The sequence below is a fragment of the Castor canadensis genome, chromosome 10 (genome assembly GCF_047511655.1).
Source record: "Castor canadensis chromosome 10, mCasCan1.hap1v2, whole genome shotgun sequence".
Classification (NCBI taxonomy): domain Eukaryota; kingdom Metazoa; phylum Chordata; class Mammalia; order Rodentia; family Castoridae; genus Castor; species Castor canadensis.
Window position 1 is genome coordinate 8619570 of NC_133395.1, and position 13318 is coordinate 8632887.

Sequence of the window (13318 nt, forward strand, 5' to 3'; positions counted from 1 at the left end):
CCAACCATCTGTTTCCCAGTTGCCCATGACCCTTTGGGGCTGTCTTTTCCTGAGAATGAAGATGGTATTATCAGGAGCTCAGGCTATAGAATCAATCAGTGCACCTGCTTTGAACCTGACTTCCACCACCTGGAATTTGCTGTGCTATATACTCTGCACTTTGCTTCCTTGCCTATAAAGAATTGCTAATAAAGCCACCCTCATAAAGTTGTTTTGGGGATTAAATAAAGCAACAAACCTGAAGTAGTCACAGCTCTTAGAATGTGGAAGATTCTCAGTGAATCTTAGTTTTTCTTTTCCCTCTAGACCCTTGACATTTCACCAAATAATTGTGAAATTTTTCATAGATAGATAATTGACAGATATTCACACATATACATAGATAGACAGATAATTGGTATCAATAGATAGAGAGGCATACACATATATGTCTATCAATATTTAGATGTAACATTGAAAATAACTTCCATTAATACTGGATTAAATAAAATATTTTCTGTTAATGTATGCTTTTTTAATCTTATTTTAGTCAAGATTTTATCTTTTTATCTTTTCTATCTTTTAGTATGTTTTGGAAGTTTCTTCATTTTCTTTTTCACTTCCCAGCACCGTGTGAGGTTAGGCGCTTAGAAAATGCTTTTGATGATGATAATGGGTTTGCCATTTCAAAGTATGGGTAATTTGAGTCATTGAAAGGTTAAATAGCTTGCTTGAGACTACCCAATGCTTTCTTTTCCACCTAAAGACCGGGACTCAATGTGCATTCATCCTTCTCTGTATCTGACTCTGATCCTTCACAGATAATTGATAAACAAAGTCATTTCTTTACAGACGATGTATTTTCCTGGTTAAATTAAAGTTTTGGTAATCCAATTTATTCTCTTAACCCAACAGAACAAGCAGTGGATTCTTTTTCATTTTCAATCATGAAAACATTGTCGCATTTCACTCTTGCTTTCTGAATTATTAGATTCCAGTTGCTTGTTTCCACATGCTTTATATGCACAAGTCAAGTGTAACCTGAAAGCTATTAAAGTGGATTTGCAGGGAAATGGTCCATATGTGGGAAATGTGTCTTGTTGCCTTTTAACTCCTCTTTTGTTTAATGTGCTTATTGGTATTTTCCTAGGATCATGCTAGTGCTGTGTGATGACACATTTCTGCTGACAGCCTTGAACTTTTAGACAGAATCTCTATGAATAAGGTAAGAGAGAGTCTTTAATTAACACCCTAAGACTGGGAATGAAAACAAAGCACAGGAAGGTTGTAAGATATATCTGGCTGTCAAAACAAAATGAAATAAAAGTCCCAAAGTGCTCTGCCCCAACAAGTAGTACCACCTCTTCCTGCTGGGCTCATATCCACCCTCACACAAAAATAAGGGCCTGGGACCTGGACCTGGAGACCACAGAAAAATATTGAATTCAGAAAGAAACAATGAAACAACTTTCCACAGAATTTTTTTCCCCAGAGCACCTGAGTGCCTCATTCCTAGCTCTACCATTAGAGCTGTTTTAAACCCCTAGTGACTTTAAGTCCCTCAAAAGGGCTTAAAAGCTTCCCAAGTAATTATGGCCTTGTGAGAAACAATCAAGCTAGAAAAAAGGTACCTCTAAATGAATCCCTGAAGTTAGGCCCTGCATTATATCTATTCTTCAAAGTTTTATGGGAGAAATTCACGTTACACTTTAGGGAAACCTCTTTGGTAAAATAGCTTGAACATCACAGCCCAAGGCTAGAATTCTCTTTCTTTAGGAAGTGATATATTTCAGAATCAGAATATAACTTTGAATGCAGCCTGATAAATCCAATATTGTACAACAGCAAAGTCTTTGCACTTGAGTTCAAGGACAGCTGAGGATTTAATGCTTTCACCCATCACTCTCTGTCTAAATTGCTTGCTAACCTTCTTTCTCATAAGCTATGTTCTTTCCTAGATATTAAAGGTCATCTGAAACTTTTTCATTTTAAGCAAATGTTCATTGAGCACTTACTACCTGGAAGGCATTGTCCTAGTTGCTAGAGACACAGAAATAGCTTTAAAAATTAAACTCCCAATCTTGATAAAGGAAAACTTGCTATTTTAATATCTCAAAACCCAACCGGTCCATTAAAGGTGAACAAAGTACATTCACAGCTCTGCACAAAAGGCATATGCACTTGGCTCTGGCCATTACAGGGATGTAACCTGTCCCACCCAACTGAAAATTCCTCAAGTGCAGAGACCACAGCCTCCCTTGATCTTAGTGTCAAATACAGAGTCCTGCCCACCATGAATACTCAACACCCGTGCTAAGCATCCCAGGCAGTCGGAGATGAACGAATCATTCTAAATGGCATTCTAGTAGCTCACAGCTGGCTACTTTATATGCTTGGAACTTGAGTCGGTGTTCTTAAACAGATTGGCCAAGCAAACAAGCAAGCGGTCAAGCAAACAAGCAAGCGGCCAAGCAAACAAGCAAGCGGTCAAGCTGACACAAGATTATGAATCTTTGAGTTTCCATTCAAATACGGAGCAAAAGTAAATGAAGAAGAAAAAAGAAAGCTTTTTTTCTCTAGCATGTAAAAAATATTATGACTAAATATGATTTATAAATCTTAAAATTGACATTTGTCACAATACCACCTACTCATGATTAGTACTTTTCACTAGTCATTCTTTCATCAGCAAATACCACCACATGCCAGACCGCCAAGAAATGAAGCTATGGAAATAACTGATGGATAAAATGCCTGACCTCAGGGGTCTGGTCTGTGTTCCTTTTGCTCTTCTGTTCTATGTTTTTAGGACAGTTTGGTAGCCACTGTGTCTCTAGACAGTGTAGCATAAGGTATGAAGCTCCAGACTCTGAAGTTCATTAGCTAGAAAAGAGAAGGGAATGCAGTTACCTCTTCAAGTTCCACTTTACTCATAGTAGTGTTGAGAATATTATTATCCACCTGATGGAGTGGGGCAGTCAGGTGTTAACAGAACTCAGACAGAAATGAGAAAGATAAGGAGCATTAAACTTACTGTCCATCACAAGCTGGGTTAATGAAAAACATGCAATAGAAGACAAAGCCACTATAGATCCATGGCTGGGAATATTTGAGCACAACCAAGAAGCCTTAAATCTTCTTTTACTAAAGGTCTTCAACTGTTTAAGCCAGAATTATCTCCCTTTTGATAAGTCAATTGATTAGGGATATTAATTACATCTGTAAAACACCTTCACACAAGCACCTAGACAAGTCTTTGAGTGAATAAGAGAAAGTGTGTGCTGTCAAATACCTGGGCCTCCTTCTACCTTCCAAAGGAGCAGCACTCCTAGCCTGCCCTAACTTGAAGTTATGCCTCGTACCCTGCCCCAACCAGAACATATGAGAAATGACACAGCATCTGTCAGATATGAGCTGGGGTAACACATGGAAAACCTATCCCACGGGAAGATGGTGAGGATTAGGGAGATATTTTAAATAAATTATCTGGAGGACATGTGCTAACTGGAATTTCTCTGTAGTAGATGAGAAACCAGGCTTGGGACAAAACAAAGGCATCATGTAACAGTTTGTAAGCAGACTTCAAAGGACAATGGAGTCTTCCTGAATCAGGCCTGACAGTTGTGTTCCTTTTCCAGACTGAGTCAGAGCAGTGTAAGTTAAAAGAAAATGAAAAAGCCACAGTTATGGTGTAGGCAACTTCAGCCAAGCTGGTCATCCACTTCCAGGGTTCCTGGGCAAGCAGGATAAAACAGAGAGGTCCCCAGCCCTAAAATCTGACAGAGGATTTTTGATAGATGAAGCTGATCGGTCTTATTCTTCCATGATTATCAGCCCCTTCTTTGTGAGCTTCTGGAAAGCTGACTTCAGTGTGGATCTGCCGGCATTTTTCTCTCATTCTGGATCTTCCCATAGACAGGATTTCACTTTGCAAGTGCTCTAATCCCTCTTTTCGGTTAACAATATTTATGCCACAAATTCAAAATTCATGAAATACTTTTAATGATTCAAGACCAAATTGTGCTTGGGTAGGTTGGGGTGATAATTTGGGTGGTTAAAAATGAGTAACAGTGGGTATGGGAGTGGTGGCACACACCTGTAATCCAATTATTCAGGAGACAGAAGTAGGAGGACCATGGGTCAAGGCCCACCTGGGCAAAAGCAAGAGTCTATCAAAGTTAAGCTAAAGCAAAAAGAGTTAAGGGAATGTTTCAAATAGTAGAGTATTTGCCTACTGAGACCCTGAGGTCAATCCCCATTACTGCCCCACTAATAAAGAACAACAAACACTATTTCCCCACCCACTATTCATACTGGGAAGTAAATAGTTATAGACATAAAAAGTGCACAGAATGCAAACAATTGCCAACCCACATTAATCTTCATGGACTAAGATTGGAAGAAAACAGAAGCAGCAATTTACCTTGCCTTGGCTCTGCCTCTCCCCAGACATCCACCCAGACTACTGATATTGGCCAACAATCAGATTTAAACTGATATGTTTTCCTGACTCACATAAGTTTTGTGCAACTAAACATTAAAATATTCACTTTCTAAACTGTCAATCAAAATTGAACCCCAAAGGCATATGTTATCTAGTGTTGTATTTATCAACTTCAGTCTTTAAAATAAATCTGAATCAAACCAACTTAAGTCACTAAGTAAATATTTATGAAGCTTTTCTTATATGTCAAAAATTCTTTTTGATGGTAGCAACAGGAAGACAGGCTTCCTGTTCTCAAGAGGCTCAACTTGGTGATGCTTCAGAGACATTGAACTAGGAGCCAAGTATTACACAGTTTGCTGTGGTGACTGCTGTGAAGAAAGGAACAAGGCGATTTAATCAAGAGTGATTATGACTTCGTTGTAACTTGAAAATTCTAAGGAGACATGCTATTCAAAGAGGCACTATTCCATAAAGCAGAAAACTTGCTAGTAATACTAGTGTAATTTTATATATTTATGCATCTTGTTCAGAAGTTGAGTCCAAATCTAATTATACTCATAAATTGTGATAAGAACCTGTAACATAAGCTCTACCCCTCTCCAAGTAGATGCAATATGGCGTTGTTAACCATAGGGACTATTATCTATAGTTGGCCTCTAGGATTTATTCATCTTGCATAACTGAAAGTTTGGACCCTTTGAGTAATAGCCCCCTTTTTCCCTCTCCCAAACCATTGACAACCCCTATACTAATCTCTATTCCTATAAATTTCACTACTTTAGATTCTTCTTACATTTGGTATCATACAGTATTTTTCTTTGTGTTACTCACTTGTTTCATTTGGCATAAAATGTCCTCAAGTTTCATCCATGTTTTCAGAGATGGCCAGATATTTCGTTGTGTGTATAGACCACACTTTCTTTATCCATTCATCTATAAATGGGCATTTAGGTAATTTCCATATCTTGGCGATTTTCTCAGTGCCCTAACAACATGATGTAGTCCTAACAAGTGGAATTTAACAAGACTCAGTAAAAAAGGATCCCTCATAAAAAGTGTGGTGTCATCACACAAGGGTAGGCACACTCTACAGAGGGTAGTTAGAGAATGGGCTTCGGTTGTTCCCATAGCTGCTGGGATATTGACAGATTCATGACAGATTAAAGATGTCAATTATGTTTCTTGCTCAAATCTGTACAACTCCGACCTCTTTTGCAGTATACACTTAGTCCTTAGTTCTCTTTCTGTGATTAGAGTATAGTAATAATCAAGCCATTTTATAAATAATAAGCTAATACCTAACATATTAGCCTATTCATCAAAAATATACATAAAAGCCAGTCTTTCTAGTTAAAGAGAATTCACATGGAAGACCTACAGCAATGCAGTTTTTGTAAAAAATCAAACCCAAATTATTAGCCATCAATTTTCTTTGCCACAATTACATATTTTTCAACTTTTTAAAAAACTATGTTCAAAACCTTCACCTCATGTCAAAATAATAAAAAATAATTCTTACAGAATTTCCTCTGGATATACAAATTTTTATTTTTCTATGTTCAGTGCTTATTTGGGATTGCGGAATAGGCAGACCCTACAGTAAATATTTTGCTTAATCTCATTAAGTCTTCTCAACAAACCGACAAGAATTGTTATCACCATAATTGTTGCCATCATTCCTATTCTATTAATTTAAAAGGCCCAATAATTCATCTAACATCAAAAAGCTAATGTGAAGCTGGGCGCCACTGCCTCACACCTATAATCCTAGCTACTCAGGAGGCAGAGATCAAGAGGATGGCAGTTCAAGGCCAGCCCAGCCAAATAGTTCATGAGACCCTATCTCAAAAAAACATAAAATAAAATAAAAATAAACAAAAACAGGGCTGGTAGAGTGGTTCAAGGTGAAGGCCCTGTCAAACCCCAGGACTGCAAAAAAAAAAAAAAAAAAAAGCTACTGTGAAACCGAATGGTGACCTTACCACTAACCTTTTTGCTCAATAAACTCTGAGTCCTCCACCTTGATTTCATGAGTATTTTTTTAATATTCTTTTCTTTTTTTTAAACAGCACTGGGGTTTGAACTCAGGGTCTCATGCTGGCTAAGCAGGCTCTCTACTACTTGAGCCACTCTGCCAATTCTAACGGCATGAGTATTTGATCTTCCTCCCTAAAGTGTTTCTTTGCATTTTTCATTAGAAACTCATATACATATTATAATGTCATTTTATGTATCAACTTGACTGGGTCATGGGATTTCCCCACAGTTGGCAAACATTTTTTTTAATATGTCTGTGAGATGTTAGCATTTAAACTGGTGAGCTCAGTAAAGTAGATGACCCTCTCCAATGTGAGTGGGCATCAGCCAACCTGACAAGAGCAAAAGGTGGGAGAAGAAAGAATTCATCGCTTTTTGGCCTGACCTATGTGAGACATTAATCCTCTACTGGCCTTTTCTGGGTCACCACATTGCAGAAGCAAGATCATGGGGCCACTCAGACTCCAATAATTCATTATTGGAGATAATTCATTATATATGTATCCCTGTTTCAATATTATATATACACATGTATACATATATATTATTATCTACATATATATACACCTCCTATTGTTTCTATTTTTCTAGAAAACCATAATAAACACAAATGTATTTCCCTATTAGCTTCCTGAGAGTAAAATACATGTCTGATATTTCTTTGCAGAGAGGTGCTTATGTTACAGCAGCCAAATCTTTCCCATAATTTTTCCATCACCATAATAATCACTGACACTGTTTGAAATCTTATTATGTACTTGGGACCATGCTAGGTATTTATTTTAAAATTTGATCCTCAAATTAATCCGAAGTAATTTAGATACTACTTGTATTTCTTTTTGTAATTAGAAAACTGAGGCTTAGAGAGGTTTCTTTCAAAGATATAAGGATGAACACATACATAAATTAATTAATATTAATCAAGGGCTGCAAGGTTACTTAAAATATACCTACTGAGCATCTCAAATATGCTAGATACTCTTAAAGATAATATCTGATAGAGCAGAACTTATATGTCGGACAGACAAGAGATGTAGTGTTGATGACTCATGTCACAGTGAGAAAAACCTGGAAAGGAGACAATAGAGCTGTGTGTTTTGTTAGGATTTGCAGATTACAATTTTATAGATAGTGGTTTGAAAGTATTAGAATGAGAAGATAAGAGCTACAATGACTGTTCCAGATTGAGGGAAGAGCAGATACAAGATCCACAGAGGGACCAGATTTGGTTTATTTAAGGCAGAGAAAAATGTCATTAGGGCTTAGCCAGCTGGGAGCAAGGGAGAGGGTTGTACCTGATGAAATCAGAGATGAGTTAGAGGGTTCTCTTTGGCTTTTGAGGGCTTTAAGGACATAGGAAGGACCATGGCTTTGATTGGGAGAAATAAGGAAGCCACTGGAGGATTTGAAGGAGAGGATTTCTGCAGTTGGACTTACATTTTTCAGAAGGTCACTCTGGCAGTGTATTCCAGGTGGATTATTGGAAGTGTGGACAAAAGAGAAAATTGTCCCTTCTACAATTAGAAGACTCTGATAGTAATTATGTCTAAAGATAAAGGTAGCAATGACCAGGTACCAGGAGTAAAAGTTTTAAAAGCAATTGGAGTGTAGATATAGAGTTCATAAGATTTTTTTCTGACAAATAATATATGAGAATATATGGACTCAATGTTTATGCTGTCCAAAATCTTCAAATCCTAATCCTCAATATGACAGTATCAGGAGATAGGACTTTCCAAAGATAATTTAGTTCTTCAAAGTGAAGCCCTCATTAGTGGCATTAGTGCCTTATAAAAGAGAACCCAGAGTTCTGTCCAGTCTTCTACCTGCCTTGTGAGGATACATTGAGAAATCAATAGTCTGGAACCCAGAAGGCCCTCATCAAATCCCGACCGTGTTGGTTTCCTGATCTCAGACTTCCAGACTCCAGAACTATGAGAAAAAATTCTATTTACATGCTACCCAGTCTACCCAGAAGTCAAACTTACTAAGACATGGGGTATTTTTAAAGAGAGAAAGTACCCAAGGATCACATTGTTTTGTCCTAAAAACCTGAAGGATGAATTTTTTACAAACTGCAATGGGTAGGATGTAGGGAGGGTAGAAAGTCAAAACCTTAGTTTTGAACCTTAGTTTGAGAGCCCTATTTAATAAGTGGAGATACTAAAGCATTAGTTAAAGAAGCCAGAAGTTCTGGGGACAAATTGGAAATTGGCAGAGAAATCAGGGAGCCTTTGCCACATGGACACATATACCCACGACACTGACTGAGCTCACCAAAAGAGTGAGTACACTGAACAAAGATCAGGGACTGATACACTCCCAAATGAGAGAGTAGGATGGGGAAGCAGCAGCAATGGAGACAAGGGAAGGAGAGGCAGTCGTGGAAGAGAAAACCCAGGTCATAATGTGTTCTTGGAAGCCAAGCAAAGAATGAGCTCCAAAAAAGGAGAAAGCACTAATGATGCAGATACCATTAATAAGACATTAATAAGACTATAAGACCTGGACTAAAAGCTGGCATTGAATTTAGCACAAATGTGGTAATCATAGAGAGACAATACCAACTTCAGTAGCAAGAGAGAAGCCATTTGAGCGACCTGTCCCAGTTTTCTCCCAATTATTAGTGCCACAAAAATACCTCCGTGGAGGAAAAAAATTAATCTATGTGCAAATTTTTGTCTTATTTGAAAGAAGTGCACCCAGTTTTAGTTATCATGCTTTTTTTAGTAGATGTGTGTGCTTGTGTTTGTGTGTGTGTGCATGAGTGTGTGTGTGTATATTTAATTTCCAAACCAGAGTTGCTTTGATCCTAGAAAACAGAATACTCAGCATTCCTTCCAGATGAGCACTGCCGCTAAGCCTCCTATTTGCTTTTCTCCTCCCCTGCTAGCTCAGATTCTATGGAGGCCAATTAAACTGCCTACCCCAGCATCAAATACAACATACACTATCTCGACATGGAGGTGATTATCAACATCCAACTATATTTTAGAATAAGCACTGAGCTGTGCATGGGGTGTTTTCACTTTACATGAACTGTCTTTTGAGTAGAAACACATTGTAACTTGCAAGGCACTCAGGTTCTCAGGAGGATTGCCATTAACTACAGGAAGACACCTGCACCAAGCTTCCTCCTCATAATTAGGGAGGTCAAATCATTCCCCTTGTATATGTTTTTCAGTTCTTGTCCATTTTCTGAGGCTTGATGATTAAGTTTGATGTATGACTCACTCACCAAAATCATTATAAGAAAAGTAAATAAAATATTTCAGCAACGTCTGAAAACTCAGAGGAAAGCAATTCCTGCTAGGGGGAAAAATGGGGCTGAAAAGTTCTTAAGAGTATGAAAATATAGAAGTTTGTATACCTCACAGGAATACTTGTCTCAATCTACTCTGAACAAACATATTAGAAAATTATGTTTTCAATGAAAAATTGCCTCTATTTAAAATACTGGAAATGGCTAGTGTGTTATAAAAGGAAATCATATTATTCTCAAATTGCATTGAGATCTGCAATACTTTGCTTCTTGTTATTTAAAAAACTGTTAAGTTTATGCATATGCAAACATTGGCGTGAAGGAATCCTAATACCACCTAAGTAACTAACCAAGAAACATTAGCAAACTGGGTGGTATTGTGTCTTTTCTCAACCAGGTAATATATTTGCTAGTTGGTTATGATGATAGTCTGCTGGTGGCCATCAACTAGGAAAAGGTGTATTGTTGGGTGGTGATGTATGCTTGGAAGAGGGGTACAGCAACCTAAGGTTAGTTCCTCTATCTCCATTTGACATTGTGCATTCAAATAGTAGTTTATTAGAGAATTTCCATTTATTTATTGACTCATTGATTCACTTGCTTTCTCAGCTCCCATGCACTGAACACAGCTGTACTCCAGGAACCAGGAACCATATTTATTTACCTCCAAGGGAGGACTTCCAAAGAGACCATTTAGGACATCCTAAATGGTACCTTGTTGCCATGATAGACCAAGGAAGAGGACATTTTATCCCCTTCAATTACTATCTGAGCACACTCAAAAGTGAGCACCCCCAAAGACAAGGCCAATTTTACCAAATATTCAAAATATCACTTCTTCCCTGACTCCTCCAATCTAAAGTTGCTCCCATTATTTCCTGTTTATTCACAATCACAAGCCTTTATAGAATTTTCACAAATTATAATTATTATATAACATTTTTGTGTTGATCTGTAAAGGCATCATGACTCCTCCTAGAAGCTAGCATCCAGAAGGACAGAGTACATTGGATGTGATCGTTCTGCATACTCTCTGCAAACACAGCATCTAGCACAGATGTTCAATTAATTACTAACAACTGATGCAAAGAAGATCCTCTCTAAACATGACACATGCCTTTCAAGCTAGAAACTTTTTAATATCTTTATCTACAATATATTTTCCATCAATTTGGCTTTTATAGCAAATAATTTGCATTGTCATAGAATGTTTGTCCTAGGACTACATCCTATTACAAGTGTCTTTCTGAATTTGAATATCTGTTGTGGTTTCTTTTACTTCTTTTATTGTATTATAGTCTCTGGCATGAAATTACTTTAAATTCCTGAGTTAGGAAAATATGGGCTTTGCAGAACTGATACTCATGTCATTGAACAGCTACTCAGACTGGAAGACTTGGCCCAAATCATATCTGTCCCTCTTATTCACCTTTCAATTTTCCTCTCAACCCACCAGCTTTAAGACCCAGATTTCCTTTGCCTCAGCTTCCTGCATCCTCTGTTCTCCAAGTTATATTACATTCTCTTTCACTTTAATTCCACTTTTTGTCTTATCTTCTTTTGAAATACACAATACTCAGTTCTGTCATTTTCCAATTATTCCCATATGTGATTCCCATCTCCAGATTGATGCATACTAAAGTTAAAAATCTCATGACTGAAGAAAAATATGCAGAATTCAACCTCTATATGTTTGAATTATATTAACAGAACAATTGGATCTTTGCACTGCTGAAAAGAACTATATGGCATATGCTAACAAATGATGTATGATTCATTCAATATCCCTTCAAAAATTAAAGTACTTACATTGCTACTTACTTTGCCTATTATAACTTATTATCATGTCACCAATTGAATACCTTTTACATCCCAGACCTGATAGCACGCATTATGGACTTGAGACACTGGAATTCTGTCTCATGATACCGTGCTGCCCTGGTTTTTTCCTACCAACTATTGCTGTCCACCTAAATGTGTAGTTGTTCTAGAGTTGGTCTTAAGCCCTGTCTTCTATTCTTCTCCATTCAGACCAATCACTCTAAATATAACATAGTCCTAACACGCCTACTACCAAAACTTAAATCCAGGTTCTGAAATCCAACTGTCTAGACTGTTCCTACAATTGGGTATCTAAAGGGAATCTCATCACCAAACTGTTCTTCCCTTAATATTTGTCATAGTCCCCATGATATCTCTAATCACCCAGCTGCTCAAAAATTTCTAATCCATCCTTGATTCCTCCCTTTTCTTCACTCTAGGTATCTAACCAACAACAAGTTTTATTTCAAATTTTATCTTAAATACATGCATTCTCTCCAACTTATAACTACCACCATACTGTGTAGGCTATTACCTCATCTGTGATATTGTAAGGTCCACTCATTTAGGTCCTGTCTCTACCATTGACCTCCATGCAAGTAGCCAACAGATCTTATTTTAAAAGAAAAACCATGTCAATCCCTTACATATGGCCCTTCAACTTTTCTACCCTGTATTTAAAATTAGATCTTAACATTTCTCTGTGGTTTATGAAGCACCAGGAGTGCTGTTCCTGCTTCCCTCCCTCACCTCAACTTCTGCCTCTCTTTCTGTATCTTTTGGTGCTCCAGCTCCCTGGACTTGTTCTGGTTCCCTGATCCATTCTCCTCTCAGGTTTGGCAAGATGCTGAAAGTGGACAATTTTGTTTCTTTGTACCAAAATACTTCAAAGATTCAAACACATGCAAACTTAGCATTGAACTCAAAAGCCTGTTTCCTTATCCTGTCCATTTTCATGTCTTGTGTATAATAAATAATTGCTACCATGTGTGCCTCTAACACTAGACCTTTCTCAAAGTCAGAATTTGGATCTTCTTGTTCTCTTTCCCTTATAGCACTACACAAATGCATAAATGAATTAATCAATAATTCAGAATACCCAAGCACCCATGCAGCAGGACTTCCCATCTTTAAAGGAAGCATAACCATCTTTTTCTCTCCTTTCTTCAATACTTCCTTAAGTGAAGTAGTACTAACATAAGAATCACTAGACATAGATTCTATCTGTCTACTATTTTTGTAATCTTAAAAATTACCTCGCTTAAAACTTTGAATTGTAAAATGAAGGATTTGGAGTAGATTGGTGGTTTGCCAACATTCTAAATGAAAGAAAAAATTTAAATAAAATGAAATAATGAGTTTTAATATGTGAATCATTTAAAAAGCAATGCTGCTCTGGTGAAATGGGCTGGTGTTCTTGGAACTCTGCCAATAGGCAACCCCATCTGTGCCTGTCTGTGGGGACCCCAGAGGCACCTCCATGGACTTCCCGAGCTCTGCAAAGCCCAGTTCAAAAACCACTGGACTCAGAAGTCTCTAAGGCCCCTGGTGGATCTAACATTTCATGATTCCAACTCTGAAATAAACAACAGATGTCTCCAACTAAAGCCGAATGAAATTTATTCATGTACTCCTTTAGAAATTAAATTGAAGACTTTTCTTCCCTTTAAAAACCAAACAAAATTCATTGCTTGGAATTCTGACAGAGTATACAAAGAGCCTTTTAAATGCTAAAGAACATTCATAAATGACTTTGTCACAAAGTGTTATAA